Source organism: Lepus europaeus, chromosome 23 (assembly GCF_033115175.1).
Source record: "Lepus europaeus isolate LE1 chromosome 23, mLepTim1.pri, whole genome shotgun sequence".
NCBI classification, from domain to species: domain Eukaryota; kingdom Metazoa; phylum Chordata; class Mammalia; order Lagomorpha; family Leporidae; genus Lepus; species Lepus europaeus.
The window spans coordinates 3,326,758-3,347,707 of NC_084849.1; positions in this window are offsets into that span (position 1 = coordinate 3,326,758).

Here is a 20,950-nt window from a genome sequence, read left to right on the forward strand (position 1 = left end):
CATGATATTTCTGTTTGTATAGATGACATTTGATGCACTTGCCTAACGAAAAGACTTTGCTTTTCTCCAAACCCATTTTAAGTGAGATTTTCTCGGTCCATTGCAGGCAAATTCCACACCAGTTTGTCCGGATATGACTGGATGAAACCGGAAATATCTGGTTTTGTTTTGGCTAACTCAATCCCAGATATTGCTACAGACTCTGTTTATTTTTTCTGGATATTATCCACAGACTTTATTGTTTAGAATGTTTTTTTTCAGGGAACATTTTACTTTTAGCTTGGATATAGTAATTGGTTCCACATCAAGACACTATCTCTACATATTCATATTTTCTAGGGAGAAAGCTAGAGGAACTGTGGCAAACAAACTTGATATTTCTGTTTGTATAGATGACATTTGGTGCACTTGCCTAACGAAAACACTCTGCTTTTCTCCAAAACTATTTCTACTGTGATTTTCTCGGTCCATTGCATACGAATTCCACACCAGTTTGTCCGGATATGACTGGATGAAACCGAAAATATCCGGTTGATTTTTGCCTAACTCAATCCCAGATATTGTTACCGCCTCTGTGTTTGTGTATTCCTGATATTATCCACGGTCTTTATTGTTTTGAATGTTTTTTTTCAGGAAACATTTAATTTTCTGCTTGGAATAACTAATTCTTTCCACATGGAGACACCAGCCCTACACATTCATATTTTCTAGGAAGAAAGCTAGAGGAACTGCGGCAAACAAACATGATATTTCTGTTTGTATAGATGACATTTGATGCACTTGCCTAACGAAAAGACGTTGCTTTTCTCCAAAACCATTTGTACTGTGATTTTCTCGGTCCATTGCATACGAATTCCACACCAGTTTCTCCCAATATGACTGGATGAAACCGGAAATATCTGGTTTTGTTTTGGCTAACTCAATCCCAGATATTGTTACCGCCTCTGTGTTTGTTTATTCCAGATATTATCCAGAGACTTTATTGTTTTGAATGTTTTTTATCAGGGAACATTAAATTTTCTGCTTGGAAACACTAATTGGTTCCACATGGAGACAACAGCTCTACACATTCCTATTTTCTATGGAGAAAGCTAGAGGAACTGCAGCAAACAAACATGATATTTCTGTTTGTATAGATGACATTTGATGCACTTGCCTAACGAAAAGACTTTGCTTTTCTCCAAAACCATTTCTACTGTGATTTTCTCGGTCCATTGCATACGAATTCCACACCAGTTTGTCCGGATATGCCTGGATGAAACCGGAAATTTCTGGTTTTGTTTTGGCTAATTCAATCCCGGATATTGTTACCGCGTCTGTGTTTGTGTATTCCAGATATTATCCAAAGACTTTATTGTTTTGAATGTTTTTTTTCAGGAAACATTTAATTTTCTGCTTGGAAACACTAATTGTTTCCACAGGGACACACCAGCTCTACAAATTCGTATTTTCTAGGAAGAAAGCTAGTGGAACTGCGGCAAACAAACATGATCTTTCTGTTTGTATAGATGACATTTGATGCACTTGCCTAACGAAAAGACTTTGCTTTTCTCCAAAACCATTTGTACTGTGATTTTCTCGGTCCATTGCATACGAATTCCACACCAGTTTCTCCGGATATGACTGGATGAAACCGAAAATATCCGGTTGATTTTTGCATAGCTCAATCCCAGATATTGTTACCGACTCTGTGTTTGTGTATTCCTGATATTATCCACGGTCTTTATTGTTTTGAATGTTTTTTTTCAGGAAACATTTAATTTTCTGCTTGGAATAACTAATTCTTTCCACATGGAGACACCAGCCCTACAGATTCATATTTTCTAGGACGAAAGCTAGAGGAACTGTGGCAAACAAACATGATATTTCTGTTTGTATAGATGACATTTGATGGACTTGCCTAACGAAAAGACGTTGCTTTTCTCCAAAACCATTTCTACTGTGATTTTCTCGGTCCATTGCATACGAATTCCACACCAGTTTGTCCGGATATGACTGGATGAAACCGGAAATATCTGGTTTTGTTTTGGCTAACTCAATCCCAGATATTGTTGCCGCCTCTGTGTTTGTTTATTCCAGATATTATCCAGAGACTTTATTGTTTTGAATGTTTTTTATCAGGGAACATTAAATTTTCTGCTTGGAAACACTAATTGGTTCCACATGGAGACAACAGCTCTACACATTCCTATTTTCTATGGAGAAAGCTAGAGGAACTGCAGCAAACAAACATGATATTTCTGTTTGTATAGATGACATTTGATGCACTTGCCTAACGAAAAGACTTTGCTTTTCTCCAAACCCATTTTAAGTGAGATTTTCTCGGTCCATTGCAGGCAAATTCCACACCAGTTTGTCCGGATATGACTGGATGAAACCGGAAATATCTGGTTTTGTTTTGGCTAACTCAATCCCAGATATTGCTACAGACTCTGTTTATTTTTTCTGGATATTATCCACAGACTTTATTGTTTAGAATGTTTTTTTTCAGGGAACATTTTACTTTTAGCTTGGATATAGTAATTGGTTCCACATCAAGACACTATCTCTACATATTCATATTTTCTAGGGAGAAAGCTAGAGGAACTGTGGCAAACAAACTTGATATTTCTGTTTGTATAGATGACATTTGGTGCACTTGCCTAACGAAAACACTCTGCTTTTCTCCAAAACTATTTCTACTGTGATTTTCTCGGTCCATTGCATACGAATTCCACACCAGTTTGTCCGGATATGACTGGATGAAACCGAAAATATCCGGTTGATTTTTGCCTAACTCAATCCCAGATATTGTTACCGCCTCTGTGTTTGTGTATTCCTGATATTATCCACGGTCTTTATTGTTTTGAATGTTTTTTTTCAGGAAACATTTAATTTTCTGCTTGGAATAACTAATTCTTTCCACATGGAGACACCAGCCCTACACATTCATATTTTCTAGGAAGAAAGCTAGAGGAACTGCGGCAAACAAACATGATATTTCTGTTTGTATAGATGACATTTGATGCACTTGCCTAACGAAAAGACGTTGCTTTTCTCCAAAACCATTTGTACTGTGATTTTCTCGGTCCATTGCATACGAATTCCACACCAGTTTCTCCCAATATGACTGGATGAAACCGGAAATATCTGGTTTTGTTTTGGCTAACTCAATCCCAGATATTGTTACCGCCTCTGTGTTTGTTTATTCCAGATATTATCCAGAGACTTTATTGTTTTGAATGTTTTTTATCAGGGAACATTAAATTTTCTGCTTGGAAACACTAATTGGTTCCACATGGAGACAACAGCTCTACACATTCCTATTTTCTATGGAGAAAGCTAGAGGAACTGCAGCAAACAAACATGATATTTCTGTTTGTATAGATGACATTTGATGCACTTGCCTAACGAAAAGACTTTGCTTTTCTCCAAAACCATTTCTACTGTGATTTTCTCGGTCCATTGCATACGAATTCCACACCAGTTTGTCCGGATATGCCTGGATGAAACCGGAAATTTCTGGTTTTGTTTTGGCTAATTCAATCCCGGATATTGTTACCGCGTCTGTGTTTGTGTATTCCAGATATTATCCAAAGACTTTATTGTTTTGAATGTTTTTTTTCAGGAAACATTTAATTTTCTGCTTGGAAACACTAATTGTTTCCACAGGGACACACCAGCTCTACAAATTCGTATTTTCTAGGAAGAAAGCTAGTGGAACTGCGGCAAACAAACATGATCTTTCTGTTTGTATAGATGACATTTGATGCACTTGCCTAACGAAAAGACTTTGCTTTTCTCCAAAACCATTTGTACTGTGATTTTCTCGGTCCATTGCATACGAATTCCACACCAGTTTCTCCGGATATGACTGGATGAAACCGAAAATATCCGGTTGATTTTTGCATAGCTCAATCCCAGATATTGTTACCGACTCTGTGTTTGTGTATTCCTGATATTATCCACGGTCTTTATTGTTTTGAATGTTTTTTTTCAGGAAACATTTAATTTTCTGCTTGGAATAACTAATTCTTTCCACATGGAGACACCAGCCCTACAGATTCATATTTTCTAGGACGAAAGCTAGAGGAACTGTGGCAAACAAACATGATATTTCTGTTTGTATAGATGACATTTGATGGACTTGCCTAACGAAAAGACGTTGCTTTTCTCCAAAACCATTTCTACTGTGATTTTCTCGGTCCATTGCATACGAATTCCACACCAGTTTGTCCGGATATGACTGGATGAAACCGGAAATATCTGGTTTTGTTTTGGCTAACTCAATCCCAGATATTGTTGCCGCCTCTGTGTTTGTTTATTCCAGATATTATCCAGAGACTTTATTGTTTTGAATGTTTTTTATCAGGGAACATTAAATTTTCTGCTTGGAAACACTAATTGGTTCCACATGGAGACAACAGCTCTACACATTCCTATTTTCTATGGAGAAAGCTAGAGGAACTGCAGCAAACAAACATGATATTTCTGTTTGTATAGATGACATTTGATGCACTTGCCTAACGAAAAGACTTTGCTTTTCTCCAAAACCATTTTAAGTGAGATTTTCTCGGTCCATTGCAGGCAAATTCCACACCAGTTTGTCCGGATATGACTGGATGAAACCGGAAATATCTGGTTTTGTTTTGGCTAACTCAATCCCAGATATTGCTACAGACTCTGTTTATTTTTTCTGGATATTATCCACAGACTTTATTGTTTAGAATGTTTTTTTTCAGGGAACATTTTACTTTTAGCTTGGATATAGTAATTGGTTCCACATCAAGACACTATCTCTACATATTCATATTTTCTAGGGAGAAAGCTAGAGGAACTGTGGCAAACAAACTTGATATTTCTGTTTGTATAGATGACATTTGGTGCACTTGCCTAACGAAAACACTCTGCTTTTCTCCAAAACTATTTCTACTGTGATTTTCTCGGTCCATTGCATACGAATTCCACACCAGTTTGTCCGGATATGACTGGATGAAACCGAAAATATCCGGTTGATTTTTGCCTAACTCAATCCCAGATATTGTTACCGCCTCTGTGTTTGTGTATTCCTGATATTATCCACGGTCTTTATTGTTTTGAATGTTTTTTTTCAGGAAACATTTAATTTTCTGCTTGGAATAACTAATTCTTTCCACATGGAGACACCAGCCCTACACATTCATATTTTCTAGGAAGAAAGCTAGAGGAACTGCGGCAAACAAACATGATATTTCTGTTTGTATAGATGACATTTGATGCACTTGCCTAACGAAAAGACGTTGCTTTTCTCCAAAACCATTTGTACTGTGATTTTCTCGGTCCATTGCATACGAATTCCACACCAGTTTCTCCCAATATGACTGGATGAAACCGGAAATATCTGGTTTTGTTTTGGCTAACTCAATCCCAGATATTGTTACCGCCTCTGTGTTTGTTTATTCCAGATATTATCCAGAGACTTTATTGTTTTGAATGTTTTTTATCAGGGAACATTAAATTTTCTGCTTGGAAACACTAATTGGTTCCACATGGAGACAACAGCTCTACACATTCCTATTTTCTATGGAGAAAGCTAGAGGAACTGCAGCAAACAAACATGATATTTCTGTTTGTATAGATGACATTTGATGCACTTGCCTAACGAAAAGACTTTGCTTTTCTCCAAAACCATTTCTACTGTGATTTTCTCGGTCCATTGCATACGAATTCCACACCAGTTTGTCCGGATATGCCTGGATGAAACCGGAAATTTCTGGTTTTGTTTTGGCTAATTCAATCCCGGATATTGTTACCGCGTCTGTGTTTGTGTATTCCAGATATTATCCAAAGACTTTATTGTTTTGAATGTTTTTTTTCAGGAAACATTTAATTTTCTGCTTGGAAACACTAATTGTTTCCACATGGACACACCAGCTCTACAAATTCGTATTTTCTAGGAAGAAAGCTAGTGGAACTGCGGCAAACAAACATGATCTTTCTGTTTGTATAGATGACATTTGATGCACTTGCCTAACGAAAAGACTTTGCTTTTCTCCAAAACCATTTGTACTGTGATTTTCTCGGTCCATTGCATACGAATTCCACACCAGTTTCTCCGGATATGACTGGATGAAACCGAAAATATCCGGTTGATTTTTGCATAGCTCAATCCCAGATATTGTTACCGACTCTGTGTTTGTGTATTCCTGATATTATCCACCAACTTTATTGTTTTGAATGTTTTTTTTAAGGAAACATTTAATTTTCTGCTTGGAATAACTAATTCTTTCCACATGGATACACCAGCCCTACACATTCATATTTTCTAGGACGAAAGCTAGAGGAACTGCGGCAAACAAACATGATATTTCTGTTTGTATAGATGACATTTGATGGACTTGCCTAACGAAAAGACGTTGCTTTTCTCCAAAACCATTTCTACTGTGATTTTCTCGGTCCATTGCATACGAATTCCACACCAGTTTGTCCGGATATGACTGGATGAAACCGGAAATATCTGGTTTTGTTTTGGCTAACTCAATCCCAGATATTGTTGCCGCTTCTGTGTTTGTTTATTCCAGATATTATCCAGAGACTTTATTGTTTTGAATGTTTTTTATCAGGGAACATTAAATTTTCTGCTTGGAAACACTAATTGGTTCCACATGGAGACAACAGCTCTACACATTCCTATTTTCTATGGAGAAAGCTAGAGGAACTGCAGCAAACAAACATGATATTTCTGTTTGTATAGATGACATTTGATGCACTTGCCTAACGAAAAGACTTTGCTTTTCTCCAAAACCATTTGTACTGTTATTTTCTCGGTCCATTGCATACGAATTCCACACCAGTTTGTCCGGATATGCCTGGATGAAACCGGAAATTTCTGGTTTGTTTTGGCTAACTCAATCCCAGATATTGTTACCACCTCTGTGTTTGTGTATTCCAGATATTATCCAAGGACTTTATTGTTTTGAATGTTTTTTTTCAGGAAACATTTAATTTTCTGCTTGGAAACACTAATTGTTTCCACATGGACACACCAGCTCTACAAATTCGTATTTTCTAGGAAGAAAGCTAGAGGAACTGCGGCAAACAAACATGATATTTCTGTTTGTATAGATGATATTGGATGCAATTGCCTAACGAAAAGACTTTGCTTTTCTCCATAACCATTTTAACTGTGATTTTCTCGGTCCATTGCATACGAATTCCACACCAGTTTCTCCGGATATGACTGGATGAAACCGGAAATATCTGGATTTGTTTGGGCTAACTCAATCCCAGATATTGCTACAGCCTCTATTTATTTTTTCTGGATATTATCCACAGACTTTATTGTTTAGAATGTTTTTTATCGGGGAACATTTTACTTTTAGCTTGGATATAGTAATTGGTTCCACATCAAGACACTATCTCTACATATTCATATTTTCTAGGGAGAAAGCTAGAGGAACTGCGGCAAACAAATATGATATTTCTGTTTGTATAGATGACATTTGATGCACTTGCCTAACGAAAAGACGTTGCTTTTCTCCAAAACCATTTGTACTGTGATTTTCTCGGTCCATTGCATACGAATTCCACACCAGTTTGTCCGGATATGACTGGATGAAACCGGAAATATCTGGTTTTGTTTTGGCTAACTCAATCCCAGATATTGCTACAGACTCTGTGTTTGTTTATTCCAGATATTATCCAAGGACTTTATTGTTTTGAATGTTTTTTTTCAGGAAACATTTAATTTTCTGCTTGGAAACACTAATTGTTTCCACATGGACACACCAGCTCTACAAATTCGTATTTTCTAGGAAGAAAGCTAGAGGAACTGCGGCAAACAAACATGATATTTCTGTTTGTATAGATGACATTTGATGCACTTGCCTAACGAAAAGACTTTGCTTTTCTCCAAAACTATTTGTACTGTGATTTTCTCGGTCCATTGCATACGAATTCCACACCAGTTTCTCCGGATATGACTGGATGAAACCGGAAATATCTGGTTTTGTTTTTACTAACTCAATCCCAGATATTGCTACAGCCTCTGTTTATTTTTTCTGGATATTATCCACAGACTTTATTGTTTAGAATGTTTTTTATCGGGGAACATTTTACTTTTAGCTTGGATATAGTAATTGGTTCCACATCAAGACACTATCTCTACATATTCATATTTTCTAGGGAGAAAGCTAGAGGAACTGCGGCAAACAAACATGATATTTCTGTTTGTATAGATGACATTTGATGCACTTGCCTAACGAAAAGACGTTGCTTTTCTCCAAAACCATTTCTACTGTGATTTTCTCGGTCCATTGCATACGAATTCCACACCAGTTTGTCCGGATATGACTGGATGAAACCGGAAATATCAGGTTTTGTTTTGGCTGACTCAATCCCAGATATTGTTACCGCCTCTGTTTTTTTTTTTTTATTTCAGATATTATCCAGAGACTTTATTGTTTTGAATGTTTTTTATCAGGGAACATTTAATTTTCTGCTTGGAAACACTAATTCTTTCCACATGGAGACACCAGCTCCATACATTTGTATTTTCTAGGGAGAAAGCTAGCGGAACTGTGGCAAACAAACACGATATTTCTGTTTGTTTAGATGACATTTGATGCATTTTCCTGACGAAAACACTCTGCTTTTCTCCAAAACCATTTGTACTGTTATTTTCTCGGTCCATTGCATACGAATTCCACACCAGTTTCTCCGGATATGACTGGATGAAACTGGAAATATCCGGTTGATTTTTACCTAACTCAATCCCAGATATTGTTACCACCTTTGTGTTTTTGTATTCCTGATATTATACACGGACTTTATTTTTTTGAATTTTTTTTCAGGAAACATTTAATTTTCTGCTTGGAAAAATAATTCTTTCCACATGGAGACACCAGCTCTACACATTCATATTTTCTAGGAAGAAAGCTAGAGGAACTGCGGCAAACAAACATGATATTTATGTTTGTATAGATGACATTTGATGCACTTTCCTAACGAAAAGACTGCTTTTCTCCAAAACCATTTGTAATTTGATTTTCTCCGTCCATTGCATACGAATTCCACACCAGTTTGTCCGGAAATGACTGGATGAAACCAGAAATATCTGGTTTTGTTTTGGCTAACTCAATCCCAGATATTGTTACCGCCTCTGTCTTTGTTTATTCCAGATATTATCCAGAGACTTTATTGTTTTGAATGTTTTTTATCAGGGAACATTTAATTTTCTGCTTGGAAACACTAATTGGTTCCACATGGAGACAACAGCTCTACACATTCCTATTTTCTATGGAGAAAGCTAGAGGAACTGCAGCAAACAAACATGATATTTCTGTTTGTATAGATGACATTTGATGCACTTGGCTAACGAAAAGACTTTGCTTTTCTCCAAAACCATTTCTACTGTGATTTTCTCGGTCCATTGCATACGAATTCCACACCAGTTTGTCCGGATATGCCTGGATGAAACCGGAAATTTCTGGTTTTGTTTTGGCTAACTCAATCCCAGATATTGTTACCACCTCTGTGTTTGTGTATTGATATTATCCAAGGACTTTATTGTTTTGAATGTTTTTTTTCAGGAAACATTTAATTTTCTGCTTGGAATAACTAATTGTTTCCACATGGAGACACCAGCTCCAAACATTTGTATTTTCTAGGGAGAAAGCTAGCGGAACTGTGGCAAACAAACATGATATTTATGTTTGTGTAGATGACACTTGATGCATTTGCCTGACGAAAACACTCTGCTTTTCTCCAAAACCATTTCTACTGTGATTTTCTCGGTCCATTGCACACGAATTCCACACCACTTTGTCCGTATATGCCTGGATGAAAACGGAAATATCTGGTTTTGTTTTGGCTAACTCAATCCCAGATATTGCTACATCCTCTGTTTGTTTTTTCTGGATATTATCCACAGACTTTATTGTTTAGAATTTTTTTATCAGGGAACATTTTACTTTTAGCTTGGATATAGTAATTGGTTCCACATGAAGACACCATCTCTACATATTCATATTTTCTAGGGAGAAAGCTAGAGGAACTGCGGCAAACAAACATGATATTTCTGTTTGTATAGATGACATTTGGTGCACTTGCCTAACGAAAAGACTTTGCTTTTCTCCAAAACCATTTCTACTGTGATTTTCTCGGTCCATTGCATACGAATTCCACACCAGTTTCTCCCGATATGACTGGATGAAACTGGAAATATCTGGTTGATTTTTACCTAACTCAATCCCAGATATTGCTACAGCCTCTGTGTTTGTGTATTCCTGATATTATCCACGGACTTTATTTTTTTGAATTTTTTTTTCAGGAAACATTTAATTTTCTGCTTGGAAAAACTAATTCTTTCCACATGGAGACATCAGCTCTACATATTCATATTTTCTAGGAAGAAAGCTAGAGGAACTGCGGCAAACAAACATGATATTTCTGTTTGTATAGATGACATTTGATGGACTTGCCTAACGAAAAGACTTTGCTTTTCTCCAAAACCATTTGTAATTTGATTTTCTCCGTCCATTGCATACGAATTCCACACCAGTTTGTCCGGATATGACTGGATGAAACCAGAAATAACTGGTTTTGTTTTGGCTAACTCAATCCCAGATATTGTTACCGCCTCTGTGTTTGTTTATTCCAGATATTATCCAGAGACTTTATTGTTTTGAATGTTTTTTATCAGGGAACATTTAATTTTCTGCTTGGAAACACTAATTGGTTCCACATGGAGACAACAGCTCTACACATTCCTATTTTCTATGGAGAAAGCTAGAGGAACTGCAGCAATCAAACATGATATTTCTGTTTGTATAGATGATATTTGATGCACTTGCCTAACGAAAAGACTTTGCTTTTCTCCAAAACCATTTTTACTGTGATTTTCTCGGTCCATTGCATACGAATTCCACACCAGTTTTTCCGGATATGACTGGATGAAACCGGAAATATCTGGTTTTGTTTTTGCTAACTCAATCCCAGATATTGCTACAGCCTCTGTTTGTTTTTTCTGGATATTATCCACAGACTTTATTGTTTAGAATGTTTTTTATCGGGGAACATTTTACTTTTAGCTTGGATATAGTAATTGGTTCCACATCAAGACACTATCTCTACATATTCATATTTTCTAGGGAGAAAGCTAGAGGAACTGCGGCAAACAAACTTGATATTTCTGTTTGTATAGATGACATTTGGTGCACTTGCCTAACGAAAAGACTTTGCTTTTCTCCAAAACCATTTGTACTGTGATTTTCTCGGTCCATTGCATACGAATTCCACACCAGTTTGTCCGGATATGACTGGATGAAACTGGAAATATCTGGATTTGTTTGGGCTAACTCAATCCTGTAGGACCCCAGAAAGGTGTCTCACAATTCTACCGACCCCAGAAGCACGAATTCCACTCCAATCGATGCAAAGAGCATGAGGAAGTTTATTACATCTGCGCAGATGGGCCGTCTCTGTAACACTACAAAGCAGTGCAGAGAGAACGACCCCGACCATCAATTGCACAGAGTATTTAAGGCTTAAAACCACAACATTAGCATATGACAAAAAATCACAAGGTAAAGGGTTTTTCCAGGGTAAAGAACAAAATATACTTGAGCAAGCACAAATATGGGGTCAACATGATGTCACAGGACATAGGTGGGGTACATTTTCGATCAACTTCTGCTTTTATAATTCCCAAAATCTTAACATAGCTCCTAAAACAATTATCACATGCTATAAGTTCAGCTAAAGTTCAATTATCTCATAACAGCATTTAGCAAGCTCAGCCACTTTGCACAGAAGCAGAACAGTATGCAGTTAGCTCCAGCAACTTTATTTTTCAAACCTGCACCTGCCCAATTTTTTTACCCTTGTTAACATTATTTTAGGGTCTTACATTCCCTCTTAGGGTCTTACATTCCCTCCTCTTCTCTTTGTACTAATTTTAATCTTAAAATTTAAGGGATATTATTACCAAGGGCCCTGCGATAGAGGAAATTAAAGTTGTAAGCCAAGGGGATGAATTAAACCAGCCCTGGAACCATGACTGTCCTGTCTTAAAATAGTTCTCCCGCTGTTTTAGTCTTTTTTTAATTTTGTCATATTATTTTTAACCACTCTAGTGTGATTTACATAGAAATAACACTCTTCCTTTAAGGCTGTACAAAGTCCCCCCTCCTTTAAGAATATTGAGGTTCTGAAACCAATAGTAATATAACTAAGATGGAAATTAGATTTAAGAGGTGGTTTCCTGTGCCCGGCCGGAAAGCAGGAGACGAGCAGCAAGGACTCACAGGTTCCTCTGTCGTCAGAGAGGGTGGAGAGGTCGAGGTTGGGGTGCGAGAGGTCGGGGGTTGGCCCTTGGATCTTGGGGGTGTAACCCTAGGCACAGGCCTTTGTCCTGACAGCTCAGGCCTCGGTCTCTGATCTTCCCACCTCCCTAATACACTGGGACCTCTAGACTGGGGAAGAGCTTCCTCTTTATGTTGGATTGTAAATTGGAACCCAGGATTGCTGCCAGCAAGATAAAACCTCAAACCCCAAGTCCTTTCCCTTTTTTAGTCAGTAATATTGACTTTTTTTTTTAACTAAATGTTAGGTCAAAAAAAAGCACATATCTGGGTTTCAAGTACATATTTTATACTTGATGTTTCTATAGAGCCTGGTTGTGTAACCATGTTTAAGGTTACACAGCAAGCATGGACACAACTTTAACCCCAACAAATGAGCTACCAAGCAAACTAAAGGGCTTTGGCATTAATTTAATCTACTTTTAATAAATCGGAAATCAAAGAATCTGGAGGTGGCATCTACCCTGCGTCCCATTTATACAAGTACTGCAATCTCTACCCCCACAGTTGTTAAATGTTATGCCTGGAGCCGCCCCAACAGTAATCAGGTCCCATGAAGATGAGGGTTTTTAATATACACTTTTAGTGGTTTCACAGCCCCACTTTTTACAGTACCCTACTTCGGGGCCCCCACAGCCTGGAAGGGATTTTTCATTCTTTCCCCTGGGACAGACATAGGTTTCTCCCCTTCCAACACATACATCATCAGCATCAAAAAGTTGGCAAAGATTGAAATACAAATTAGGAAAATAATCATTAAAAACATTAAAGCCAGAGGTGCTATTAACAGTTGCCCCGGTTCTTAAATTAACAAGCTGCCAAGTAATATGATAAGGGATATGAGGACTTAAGTTTACTACAACCATGCTGAAAAGGAATACTAAGAGCGAAATAGTCTTATCTTAAGGGGGTTTTGAGTGCGTTGTAGTCTTCATTCCGGTGTTGGCTTTGTCGGCAGGGCTGCCTGTCCCTTGACTCTGTTTGGCTACCGCCCTCTTCAAGTGTGACACATGAACCCAGGCGGCGATCCCGTCCACCTTTATTGCTGTTGGTGTGGTCTGTAGTACCGAGTAAGGTCCTTTCCAGCACGGCTCAAGAGTCTTGGTCTGGTGCCTGCGAACGTAGACGGTGTCCCCAGCCTGGAACAAGTGTGGGAGCACGGGGCCTTTGGACTGATATGCGGCAGCCAGCTGCTTCCCTATATGCTTGAAGCTAGTCTGCAGGGTAGGGGAAGTTTCAAAAGAGTCAATACTGGGTCCTAACAAATCCGCCGCGGGTGGGGGGCCTCCATACAATATTTTATAAGGTGTTAATCCACATATAGAAGGTGTGTTACGAGCCCTAAACAAAGCCATCGGCAGCAATTTGACTTAGTCTCTAGTGCCAGTCTCCACTATTAATTTAGTTAAGATTTAGTTAAGGTCCTATTTTTTTTTTATTTAAAATAGGCCTCTGTGGCTTTTTCATTCTGTGACTTCCACACACCCTCTTTAACTTACTTGAAACATTTTATTATTTTTATTCCAATCTAGAGTAAACTAGCCATCAGGATTTTTACAAACCATGTCCTTTTTTTATATAAAAAGCTCTTTTTTTAGCCCTTTTTACCAACAATACTCTTTCCTTCTGAACCTTTCTTATCAAGCACACATTTTTACTAGCTGAGCAAAAGTTCCTGGGGGCAGAGCACGTTTCAATAACGTGCCATGCTGTCCTAATAGCTTTTGATTATTATTATTATTTTTGATAAGGGTAGTGGTGTTATTTTTACACCCGTTGCAACCCCCTTCTATTTAATTGAGAATGGCCTCTGTCTTAGGTTGCCCTCAGTCATCACTGCCCTTACCCGTCATCGGTAACTCTGGCAGCTTGGCCTAGAGCCCTGTCTTAGGTTGGTGCAGGATGCTGAGTGACTTACCCGTCTTTGAGTACCATTCCAATTTAACATTAGGTGAGAGATGAAACATACAGCCAAATAAACTTAATTTAATTTTTGATTATTGGACAGCTTAAGATTAATTGTTTTGGTCACTAACATTTTGTCTCCTTTTTTCTTCGGGCGGCACTTTTGTTTGAACAGTCTCTAGCCCAATGTCCCTTTTCTTTGCAATACGCACACTGGTCTCATTCTATCCGTGGTCTAATATTGTAACCTGACCTGCCCCGTCGGTTGGAAATATTTACTGCAGTGGCGAAGATTTTTGCTAGTTCCCTATTTTTCTTTTTGTTTCTTTGATCCTGTTCTTTTTGCATTTTTTTTCTTTTTTTTTAGTTTTTCTTTTATTAAAGATCCTTTCTGTTTCTTTTAGGAGGTCCGGCAATGTATAACCCCGTAAACCCTCTATTAATCTTTCTAGAAACCCTGCCGGGGTCTCCTCATTACCTTGGGTTATGGCACGTACCTTAGCCAAATTGGTGGGACGTCTCCCTGCCCCTTTGAGACCTGTCAGGAGAATCTGGCGATAGAGACGGAGTCGTTCCCTACCGGTTGCCGTATTGAAATCCCAATCTGGTGCTGCATCAATTTCGTTTGGCAGTTGGGTGGGTTGACCATTGTTCCCTGGAACATTTTTCCGAGCTTCCGTGAGAACTCACTGCCTCTCCTCCGTGGTCAGGAGAGCCTGCAGGAGCTGCTGGCAATCATCCCAAGTCGGTTGGTGGGTCAAAAGAATAGATTTGATTAACCCTGTTAAAGCCTGTGGGTTTTGGGAAAAAGACGGGTTATGGGCTTTCCAATTATACAAGTCTGAGGCTGAAATGGATTTGAGGGAGTCCAATTCCTTTATTTTCGCTTGGTTTCGCGTCTCCACGGACAAGTTTTGGGCTCGTTCTCGGACCTCTCTCCAATGATCTAAAGTAAGACTTAAAGGTGTGGTTAAATTCTTGTCTCATGTTGAAGGGGAAAGGCAAATAAGGAAAGTATATTAGAAGAACACAGAAAACAATCACAAACCGAGACAAAACTGAAACCAAAACTTCCAACGGGAGCGGCTGCTGCCACCAGCCCTCTCCCGGGGAAGAAGACCTTCCTGGTGGGAGAGCTGCCTGGCCATCCTCTCCCGAGACATCGCCACAAAACGGAAACCAAAGCTTCCCCACAAAGCTGAAACCATCGACGGGAGCGGCTGCTGCCACCAGCCCTCTCCCGGGGAAGAAGAAATCAAAACTTCCCCACAAAACTGAAACCACCGACGGGAGCGGCTGCTGCCACCAGCCCTCTCCCGGGGAAGAAGAAACCAAAACTTCCCCACAAAACTGAAACCACCGACGGGAGCGGCTGCTGCCACCAGCCCTCTCCCGGGGAAGAAGACTTTTTACCTGGTGGGAGAGCTGCCTGGCCAGTCTCCCCTGAGACACCGCCACTGGAGCGTCCCCCAGGGCCTGAGCCAGGGGTCGCGGACACGTCTGTCCTTACCTACTACTGGCTCACTACAGATACAGGTCCTGTACTGGCACAATTTTATACAGAAACATAAACACCGGTACGCCAGGCGCCCCGGGGAGATGGACAGTGAAACACCGCCCGTAAACGCAAACACCAATAAAACTCACAAAAGACAATACACGGAACAGAAGAAACTTACCTCCGATTGGAAGATGGAGCGTGGGTCTGGGGTCTCGAATCCCGGACGAGCCCCCAAGATGTAGGACCCCAGAAAGGTGTCTCACAATTCTACCGACCCCAGAAGCACGAATTCCACGCCAATCGATGCAAAGAGCATGAGGAAGTTTATTACATCTGCGCAGATGGGCCGTCTCTGTAACACTACAAAGCAGTGCAGAGAGAACGACCCCGACCATCAATTGCACAGAGTATTTAAGGCTTAAAACCACAACATTAGCATATGACAAAAAATCACAAGGTAAAGGGTTTTTCCAGGGTAAAGAACAAAATATACTTGAGCAAGCACAAATATGGGGTCAACATGATGTCACAGGACATAGGTGGGGTACATTTTCGATCAACTTCTGCTTATATAGTTCCCAAAAACTTAACATAGCTCCTAAAACAATTATCACATGCTATAAGTTCAGCTAAAGTTCAATTATCTCATAACAGCATTTAGCAAGCTCAGCCACTTTGCACAGAAGCAGAACAGTATGCAGTTAGCTCCAGCAACTTTATTTTTCAAACCTGCACCTGCCCAATTTTTTTACCCTTGTTAACATTATTTTAGGGTCTTACATTCCCTCTTAGGGTCTTACAATCCCAGATATTGTTACCGACTCTGTGTTTGTTTATTCCTGATATAATCCACGGACTTTATGGTTTTGAATGTTTTTTTTCAGGAAACATTTAATTATCTGCTTGGAAACACTAATTCTTTCCACATGGACACACCAGCTCTACACATTCGTATTTTCTAGGAAGAAAGCTAGAGGAACTGCGGCAAACAAACATGATATTTCTGTTTGTATAGATGACATTTGATGCACTTGGCTAACGAAAAGACTTTGCTTTTCTCCAAAACCATTTCTACTGTGATTTTCTCGGTCCATTGCATTCGAATTCCACACCAGTTTGTCCGGATATGACTGGAGGAAACCGAAAATATCCGGTTTTTTTTTTGGCTAACTCAACCCAGATATTGTTACCGCATCTGTGTTTGTTTATTCCTGATATTATCCACGGACTTTATTGTTTTGAATGTTTTTTATCAGGGAACATTTAATTTTCTGCTTGGAAACAATAATTAGTTCCACATGGACACACCAGCTCTAACATTCGTATTTTCTAGGGAGAAAGCTATCGAACCTGCGACAAACAAACATGATATTTCTGTTTGTATAGATGACATTTGATGCACTTGCCTAACGAAAAGACTTTGCTTTTCTCCAAAACCATTTGTACTGTGATTTTCTCGGTCCATTGCATTCGAATTCCACACCAGTTTGTCCGGATATGACTGGAGGAAACCGAAAATATCCGGTTTTTTTTTGGCTAACTCAACCCAGATATTGTTACCGCCTCTGTGTTTGTGTATTCCTGATATTATCCACGGACTTTATTGTTTTGAATGTTTTTTTTCAGGAAACATTTAGTTTTCTGCTTGGATACACTAATTCTTTCCACATGGAGAAACCAGCTCTACACATTCGTATTTTCTAGGAAGAAATCTAGAGGAAATGCGGCAAACAAACATGATATTTCTGTTTGTATAGATGACATTTGATGCACTTGCCTATTGAAAAGACTTTGCTTTTCTCCAAAACTATTTTTACTGTGATTTTCTGGTCCATTGCATATGAATTCAAGAACAGTTTGTCCGGATATGACTGGAGGAAACCGGAAATATCTGGTTTTGTTTTGGCTAACACAAACCCAAATATTGTTACCGCCTCTGTGTTTGTGTATGCCTGATATTATCCACGGACTTTATTGTTTTGAATGTTATTTATCAGGGAACATTTAATTTTCTGCTTGGAAACACTAATTGGTTCCACATGGAGACACCAGCTCCAAACATTCGTATTTTCTAGGGAGAAAGCTACCGGAACTGCGGCAAACAAACATGATATTTCTGTTTGTGTAGATGACATTTGATGCATTTGCCTGACGAAAACACTTTGCTTTTCTCCAAAACCATTTCTTCTGTGATTTTCTTGGTCCATTACATACGAATTCCACACCAGTTTGTCCGGATATGACTGGATGAAACCGGAAATATCTGGTTTTGTTTTGGCTAACTCAATCCCAGATATTGCTACAGCCTCTGTTTGTTTTTTCTGGATATTATCCACAGACTTTATTTTTACAATGTTTTTTATAGGGGAACATTTTACTTTTAGCTTGGATATAGTAATTGGTTCCACATGAAGACACCATCTCTACAAATTCATATTTTCTATGGAGAAAGCTAGAGGAACTGCGACAAACAAACATCATATTTCTGTTTGTATAGATGACATTTGATGCACATGCCTAACGAAAAGACATTGCTTTTCTCCAAAAACATTTTTACTGTGATTTTCTCGGTCCATTGCATACGAATTCCACACCAGTTTGTCCGGATATGACTGGATGAAACCGAAAATATCTGGTTTTGTTTTGGCTAACTCAATCCCAGAAATTTCTACATCCTCTGTGTTTGTGCATTCCTGATATTATCTACGGACTTTAGTGTTTTGAATGTTTTTTATCAGGGAACATTTAATTTTCTGCTTGGAAACACTAATTGGTTCCACATGGAGATACCAGCTCTACACATTCGTATTTTCTAGGGAGAAAGCTAGAGGAACTGCGGCAAACAAACATGATATTTCTGTTTGTATAGATGACATTTGATGCACTTGCCTAACGAAAATACTTTGCTTTTCTCCGAAACCATTTCTACTGTGATTTTCTCGGTCCGTTGCATACGAATTCCACACCAGTTTGTCCGGATATGACTGGATGAAACCGGAAATATCTGGTTTTGTTTTGGCTAACTCAATCCCAGATATTGTTACCGCCTCTGTGTTTGTTTATTCCTGATATTATCCACAGACTTTATCGTTTTGAATGTTTTTATCAGGGAACATTTAATTTTCTTCTTGGAAACACTAATTGGTTCCACATGGAGACAGCAGCTCTACACATTCCTATTTACTATGGAGAAAGCTAGAGGAACTGCGGCAAACAAACATGATCTTTCTGTTTGTATAGATGACATTTGATGCACTTGTCTAACGAAAAGACTTTGCTTTTCTCCAAAACCATTTCTACTGTGATTTTCTCGGTCCATTGCATACGAATTCCACACCAGTTTCTCCCAATATGACTGGATGAACCGGAAATATCCGGTTGATTTTTACCTAACTCAATCCCAGATATTGTAACCGCCTCTGTGTTTGTGTATGCCTGATATTATCCACGGACTTTATTGTTTTGAATGTTTTTTTTTTATCAGGGAACATTTAATTTTCTGCTTGGAAACACTAATTCATTCCACAAAGACACACCAGCTCTACACATTCGTATTTTCTAGGGAGAAAGCTAGAAGAACTGCGAAAAACAAAATTGATATTTCTGTTTGTATAGATGACATTTGATGCACATGCCTAACGAAAAGACTTTGCTTTTCTCCAAAACCATTTGTACTGTAATTTTCTCAGTCCATTGCATACGAATTCCACACAAGTTTGTCCGGATATGACTGGATGAAACCGGAAATATCAGGTTTTTTTTTTTTTGGCTAACTCAACCCAGATATTGTTACCGCTTCTGTGTTTGTGTATTCCAGATATTATCCAGAGACTTTATTGTTTTGAATGTTTTTTATCAGGGAACATTTAATTTTCTGCTTGGAAACACTAATTCTTTCCATATGGAGACACCAGCTCTACACATTCGTATTTTCTAGGAAGAAAACTAGAGGAACTGCGACAAACAAACATGATATTTCTGTTTGTATAGATGACATTTGATGCACTTGCCTAACGAAAAGACTTTGCTTTTCTCCAAAACCATTTGTACTGTGATTTTCTCGGTCCATTGCATACGAATTCCACACCAGTTTGTCCGGATATGACTGGATGAAACCGGAAATATCCGGTTTTGTTTTGGCTAACTCAATCCCAGATATTGCTCCAGCCTCTGTTTGTTTTTTCTGGATATTATCCACAGACTTTATTGTTTAGAATGTTTTTTTATCGGGGAACATATAACTTTAGCTTGGATATAGTAATTGGTTCCACATGAAGACACCATCTCTACATATTCATATTTTCTAGGGAGAAAGCTAGAGGAACTGCGGCAAACTAACATGATATTTCTGCTTTTATAGATGACATTTGATGCACTTGCCTAACGTAAAGACTTTGCTTTTCTCCAAAACCATTTCTACTGTGATTTTCTCTGTCCATTGCATACGAATTCCACACCAGTTTTTCCGGATATGACTGAATGAAACCGGAAATATCTGCTTTTGTTTTGGCTAACTAAACCCAGATATTGTTACCGCCTCTGTATTTGTTTATTCCAGATATTATCCACAGACTTTATTGTTTTGAAAGTTTTTTATCAGGAAACATTCAATTTTCTGCTTGGAAACACTAATTGGTTCCACATGGAAACACCAGCCTTACACATTCGTATTTTCTAGGGAGAAAGCTTGAGGAACTGCGGCAAACAAACATGATATTTCTGTTTGTATAGATGACATTTTATGCAGTTGCCTAACGAAAAGACTTTGCTTTTCTCCAAAACCATTTCTACTGTGATTTTCTCGGTCCATTGCATACGAATTCCTCACCCGTTTGTCAGGATATGATTGTAGGAAACCAGAAATATCTGGTTTTGTTTTGGCTAACTCAATCCCAGATATTGTTACCGCCTCTGTGTTTGTGTATTCCAGATATTATCTAGAGACTTTATTGTTTTGAATGTTTTTTTATCAGGGAACATTTAATTTTCTGCTTGGAAACACTAATTGGTTCCACATGGAGACACCAGCTCTACACATTCCTATTTTCTATGGAGAAAGCTAGAGGAAGTGCGGCAAACAAACATGATATTTCTGTTAGTATAAATGACATTTGATGCACTTGCCTAACGAAAAGACTTTGCTGTTCTCCAAAACCATTTGTACTGTGATTTTCTCGGTCCATTGCATACTAATTCCACACCAGTTTCTCCGGATATGACTGGA